This window comes from Rhipicephalus microplus, unplaced genomic scaffold (genome assembly GCF_043290135.1).
Source record: "Rhipicephalus microplus isolate Deutch F79 unplaced genomic scaffold, USDA_Rmic scaffold_168, whole genome shotgun sequence".
NCBI lineage: Eukaryota > Metazoa > Arthropoda > Arachnida > Ixodida > Ixodidae > Rhipicephalus > Rhipicephalus microplus.
Window position 1 is genome coordinate 412,128 of NW_027464739.1, and position 6,138 is coordinate 418,265.

At 50.3% G+C, this 6,138-nt stretch overlaps 3 non-coding genes across 3 annotated transcripts; all 3 read left to right on the top strand.

Moving 5' to 3' along the window:
- The first annotated feature begins 276 nt into the window (after positions 1 to 276).
- Positions 277 to 468, top strand: LOC142791452 (U2 spliceosomal RNA). The gene has a single exon (XR_012890233.1). It is a non-coding gene; the product is annotated as a U2 spliceosomal RNA (small nuclear RNA).
- Positions 469 to 2,809: 2,341 nt separating this feature from the next.
- Positions 2,810 to 3,001, top strand: LOC142791453 (U2 spliceosomal RNA). Its single transcript, XR_012890234.1, has one exon. It is a non-coding gene; the product is annotated as a U2 spliceosomal RNA (small nuclear RNA).
- A 2,342-nt stretch (positions 3,002 to 5,343) lies between these two features.
- LOC142791454 (U2 spliceosomal RNA) lies at positions 5,344 to 5,535 on the top strand. Its single transcript, XR_012890235.1, has one exon. It is a non-coding gene; the product is annotated as a U2 spliceosomal RNA (small nuclear RNA).
- The last annotated feature ends 603 nt before the right edge of the window (positions 5,536 to 6,138 follow it).

A 6,138-nucleotide genomic window follows, 5' to 3' on the forward strand; every position in this document is an offset into this window, starting at 1 on the left:
GCGCATAGAGAGTACGCATGCAAGCAAGCACGCGTGGCTTCGACCTCTGGGAAAAAGAAGGTTTCAGTTTTAACATGTTTGTAAGCGAAACTAGAAACTTCAAGCGGACTGGGGATAAAAGCAATGCCGTGAAGCCAGCGCTGCCGCTGTCGGTGCACAATGCTGGTTGTGCATGGGTGGACGTCGGAATTGCTTTGCTACTGTTTGCCCGGCTTTTGGCCAGAACTAAGTACGAGGTGTGAAAGAATGGATTTTAATTACGTGCTAATGAATTGCATCGCTTCTCGGCCTTTTGGCTAAGATCAAAGTGTAGTATCTGTTCTTATCAGCTTAATATCTGATACGGATCCTATTTGGATCCAAGATATTAAACTTATTTTTGTGATGCGGCGGAGTGCTTGAAGCTTGCTTCACCTCCGCCACGGGTTGGCCCGGTATTGCACTACCTCCGGGATCGGCCCACTCACCCCCTGCGGGGTGAGTTCGACAATAAATTCAATGATAGAAGGAGTGTTCGGATTTACCCATGATACCGGGGTAAACGGCGTGGGTGCGTCGAGTGTCCGAGACGGTGGCGGCACGCCGCCCCGGCTGACGCGGTATTCGCGTGCAGGGAGTGCGCTAGCTGTGTTTACACTTACGATTGCTCTGGGAAAATAAATGTTTCCGTGTGTATTTCATATATGGAGGGTCTCTTTTATTTTGTTATGTTCACACGTACATACTCAAGTTTCTTATTTTTTTTAACATTCCTACTCATATTAATAAAACTATTGAGGAAATTATCATTACTGTTTCGGAGGAAAGCTAGAAGTGTGTATACGATGTGTATGCATGTGCGATGTGTATGTATGTATGTGTGTAGAAGTGTGTATGTATGTGCCAAGCTATTTCCGCTTTTCGAATTCACCCGTTTCGCAACGAAAAATAAAAAAGCCTCTAGAAAATGGGGTTTGGTTGGTGTTTCTGTTTACAGTTGCAGTGGCAAGCGAAGGCATTTTTATTTCACATCTTCACGCGGCGTCTGAACCTGAAGACGCGTGCTCTCGCCACGTCTACGCATCTACACTATTCCCCATCACAAATTAAAATCGCAAAGAACGCCACAGGACCCACTCCGCACACACCTGCTGTACGGTGGAGCGGCAAAGCCCCGATGTGCTTTTCCTATGTCCACTGACCTTTGGGGTTTGACGTCCCAAAACCACCATATGATTATGGGAAAATTTCGACCACCTGGGGTTCTTTCACGTGCACCCTAATCTGAGCACAGGGAAATGCAGCCGCCGCGGCCGGGATTCGATCCCACCACCTGCGGGTCAGCAGCCGAGTACCTTACGGCCATCAGACCACCACGGCGGGCATCGCCTTGTTGATCAAACACTTCATTTCTGAACACCATCTCATACCAGCTCATCCACCGTTGGCTCTCGTTAATTACAACGAACATCCTCGCACGCTCACCTCAATGGAATTGCCAGTTGCTGGAAGTTCCAAGGAAATTGCGCACTAGACGTACGGACGCACCACGCACGTACCTGAAGCGACGTGGACCCCAGGACGCGTGAGATCACGCCCCGGGCGCGCTTTGCCTCCGTACCCACTCGTCACTCCTCACAGCTTCACTAAGCCGAGTATGTAGAAGTCGAAGAAGCAGAACAACAAACCAGCCAATCCCCCACAGTGGGTGTGAGCCACAAGTGAAGGTCAACAAAAACAAGCAACACCAGCGAGCGCAGTGACGAAGCTATCGTAATGGGGCGAAATAATCCACGAATATGGCTGCACGTTGACGCACGGTCGCATTTGTGCAACCACCCGTGTCTCCCGAAGACCGTCTGTCGCGAGTCTTCGACGAAAAGCGCAGGCGAGTACTTCTCCACTGATTTCCGCGACCACTTGACGACCGCCTTCGGCCGCCTCATGTCCGTCCGGCACGATCGACGGAGCGCCGCACCAGCGCCTCGTACACGCCACCATAGCACTCCTACCCCTCGGAATCAGCAAAACTCGGACGTTTTCGACCACGACAGACAGAACCTGCCGGCCCGTTGAACGCTTGAACGACATCGCAGCGGCAAGTCGCACACTCACGTTCCGTCACCCTCTGCCACATGATCCTTCATTCACCGGCTTCACAACCAACCCACGCGGTAGACGTTTCGCACGCATTCCCGGGTCTGCCTTTCACGGCAGGACCTTCGTCGACCTCGGTGCGGTGTTCCGACACGTCGGAACTTGCAAGGCATATGTTGAGCGTGCTGAAGCAGCCAAAGGCACCACCTTTTCACCTTTTTGCCGATGATTGTGGGCGTCGTTGCAGAGGCGTTGCTTGGGCAGCCGGCGTAGAAGCCATGTTGGATGGGTGACGTATTCACATTTTGCACAATCATTTTTTTTTTTTTTTCCTTCCAGACTTTGGTGCTCGAGTTGGACATGTACACTATGCATCAGTTTTTAAAACAAGTGCTGTAGCATCTCTCGCGACATGCCTGATAATGTTCGCCGGCAAGCATTTGGTGTGACGTCATGGGCGCATAGAGAGTACGCATGCAAGCAAGCACGCGTGGCTTCGACCTCTGGGAAAAAGAAGGTTTCAGTTTTAACATGTTTGTAAGCGAAACTAGAAACTTCAAGCGGACTGGGGATAAAAGCAATGCCGTGAAGCCAGCGCTGCCGCTGTCGGTGCACAATGCTGGTTGTGCATGGGTGGACGTCGGAATTGCTTTGCTACTGTTTGCCCGGCTTTTGGCCAGAACTAAGTACGAGGTGTGAAAGAATGGATTTTAATTACGTGCTAATGAATTGCATCGCTTCTCGGCCTTTTGGCTAAGATCAAAGTGTAGTATCTGTTCTTATCAGCTTAATATCTGATACGGATCCTATTTGGATCCAAGATATTAAACTTATTTTTGTGATGCGGCGGAGTGCTTGAAGCTTGCTTCACCTCCGCCACGGGTTGGCCCGGTATTGCACTACCTCCGGGATCGGCCCACTCACCCCCTGCGGGGTGAGTTCGACAATAAATTCAATGATAGAAGGAGTGTTCGGATTTACCCATGATACCGGGGTAAACGGCGTGGGTGCGTCGAGTGTCCGAGACGGTGGCGGCACGCCGCCCCGGCTGACGCGGTATTCGCGTGCAGGGAGTGCGCTAGCTGTGTTTACACTTACGATTGCTCTGGGAAAATAAATGTTTCCGTGTGTATTTCATATATGGAGGGTCTCTTTTATTTTGTTATGTTCACACGTACATACTCAAGTTTCTTATTTTTTTTAACATTCCTACTCATATTAATAAAACTATTGAGGAAATTATCATTACTGTTTCGGAGGAAAGCTAGAAGTGTGTATACGATGTGTATGCATGTGCGATGTGTATGTATGTATGTGTGTAGAAGTGTGTATGTATGTGCCAAGCTATTTCCGCTTTTCGAATTCACCCGTTTCGCAACGAAAAATAAAAAAGCCTCTAGAAAATGGGGTTTGGTTGGTGTTTCTGTTTACAGTTGCAGTGGCAAGCGAAGGCATTTTTATTTCACATCTTCACGCGGCGTCTGAACCTGAAGACGCGTGCTCTCGCCACGTCTACGCATCTACACTATTCCCCATCACAAATTAAAATCGCAAAGAACGCCACAGGACCCACTCCGCACACACCTGCTGTACGGTGGAGCGGCAAAGCCCCGATGTGCTTTTCCTATGTCCACTGACCTTTGGGGTTTGACGTCCCAAAACCACCATATGATTATGGGAAAATTTCGACCACCTGGGGTTCTTTCACGTGCACCCTAATCTGAGCACAGGGAAATGCAGCCGCCGCGGCCGGGATTCGATCCCACCACCTGCGGGTCAGCAGCCGAGTACCTTACGGCCATCAGACCACCACGGCGGGCATCGCCTTGTTGATCAAACACTTCATTTCTGAACACCATCTCATACCAGCTCATCCACCGTTGGCTCTCGTTAATTACAACGAACATCCTCGCACGCTCACCTCAATGGAATTGCCAGTTGCTGGAAGTTCCAAGGAAATTGCGCACTAGACGTACGGACGCACCACGCACGTACCTGAAGCGACGTGGACCCCAGGACGCGTGAGATCACGCCCCGGGCGCGCTTTGCCTCCGTACCCACTCGTCACTCCTCACAGCTTCACTAAGCCGAGTATGTAGAAGTCGAAGAAGCAGAACAACAAACCAGCCAATCCCCCACAGTGGGTGTGAGCCACAAGTGAAGGTCAACAAAAACAAGCAACACCAGCGAGCGCAGTGACGAAGCTATCGTAATGGGGCGAAATAATCCACGAATATGGCTGCACGTTGACGCACGGTCGCATTTGTGCAACCACCCGTGTCTCCCGAAGACCGTCTGTCGCGAGTCTTCGACGAAAAGCGCAGGCGAGTACTTCTCCACTGATTTCCGCGACCACTTGACGACCGCCTTCGGCCGCCTCATGTCCGTCCGGCACGATCGACGGAGCGCCGCACCAGCGCCTCGTACACGCCACCATAGCACTCCTACCCCTCGGAATCAGCAAAACTCGGACGTTTTCGACCACGACAGACAGAACCTGCCGGCCCGTTGAACGCTTGAACGACATCGCAGCGGCAAGTCGCACACTCACGTTCCGTCACCCTCTGCCACATGATCCTTCATTCACCGGCTTCACAACCAACCCACGCGGTAGACGTTTCGCACGCATTCCCGGGTCTGCCTTTCACGGCAGGACCTTCGTCGACCTCGGTGCGGTGTTCCGACACGTCGGAACTTGCAAGGCATATGTTGAGCGTGCTGAAGCAGCCAAAGGCACCACCTTTTCACCTTTTTGCCGATGATTGTGGGCGTCGTTGCAGAGGCGTTGCTTGGGCAGCCGGCGTAGAAGCCATGTTGGATGGGTGACGTATTCACATTTTGCACAATCATTTTTTTTTTTTTTTTCCTTCCAGACTTTGGTGCTCGAGTTGGACATGTACACTATGCATCAGTTTTTAAAACAAGTGCTGTAGCATCTCTCGCGACATGCCTGATAATGTTCGCCGGCAAGCATTTGGTGTGACGTCATGGGCGCATAGAGAGTACGCATGCAAGCAAGCACGCGTGGCTTCGACCTCTGGGAAAAAGAAGGTTTCAGTTTTAACATGTTTGTAAGCGAAACTAGAAACTTCAAGCGGACTGGGGATAAAAGCAATGCCGTGAAGCCAGCGCTGCCGCTGTCGGTGCACAATGCTGGTTGTGCATGGGTGGACGTCGGAATTGCTTTGCTACTGTTTGCCCGGCTTTTGGCCAGAACTAAGTACGAGGTGTGAAAGAATGGATTTTAATTACGTGCTAATGAATTGCATCGCTTCTCGGCCTTTTGGCTAAGATCAAAGTGTAGTATCTGTTCTTATCAGCTTAATATCTGATACGGATCCTATTTGGATCCAAGATATTAAACTTATTTTTGTGATGCGGCGGAGTGCTTGAAGCTTGCTTCACCTCCGCCACGGGTTGGCCCGGTATTGCACTACCTCCGGGATCGGCCCACTCACCCCCTGCGGGGTGAGTTCGACAATAAATTCAATGATAGAAGGAGTGTTCGGATTTACCCATGATACCGGGGTAAACGGCGTGGGTGCGTCGAGTGTCCGAGACGGTGGCGGCACGCCGCCCCGGCTGACGCGGTATTCGCGTGCAGGGAGTGCGCTAGCTGTGTTTACACTTACGATTGCTCTGGGAAAATAAATGTTTCCGTGTGTATTTCATATATGGAGGGTCTCTTTTATTTTGTTATGTTCACACGTACATACTCAAGTTTCTTATTTTTTTTAACATTCCTACTCATATTAATAAAACTATTGAGGAAATTATCATTACTGTTTCGGAGGAAAGCTAGAAGTGTGTATACGATGTGTATGCATGTGCGATGTGTATGTATGTATGTGTGTAGAAGTGTGTATGTATGTGCCAAGCTATTTCCGCTTTTCGAATTCACCCGTTTCGCAACGAAAAATAAAAAAGCCTCTAGAAAATGGGGTTTGGTTGGTGTTTCTGTTTACAGTTGCAGTGGCAAGCGAAGGCATTTTTATTTCACATCTTCACGCGGCGTCTGAACCTGAAGACGCGTGCTCTCGCCACGTCTACGCATCTACACTA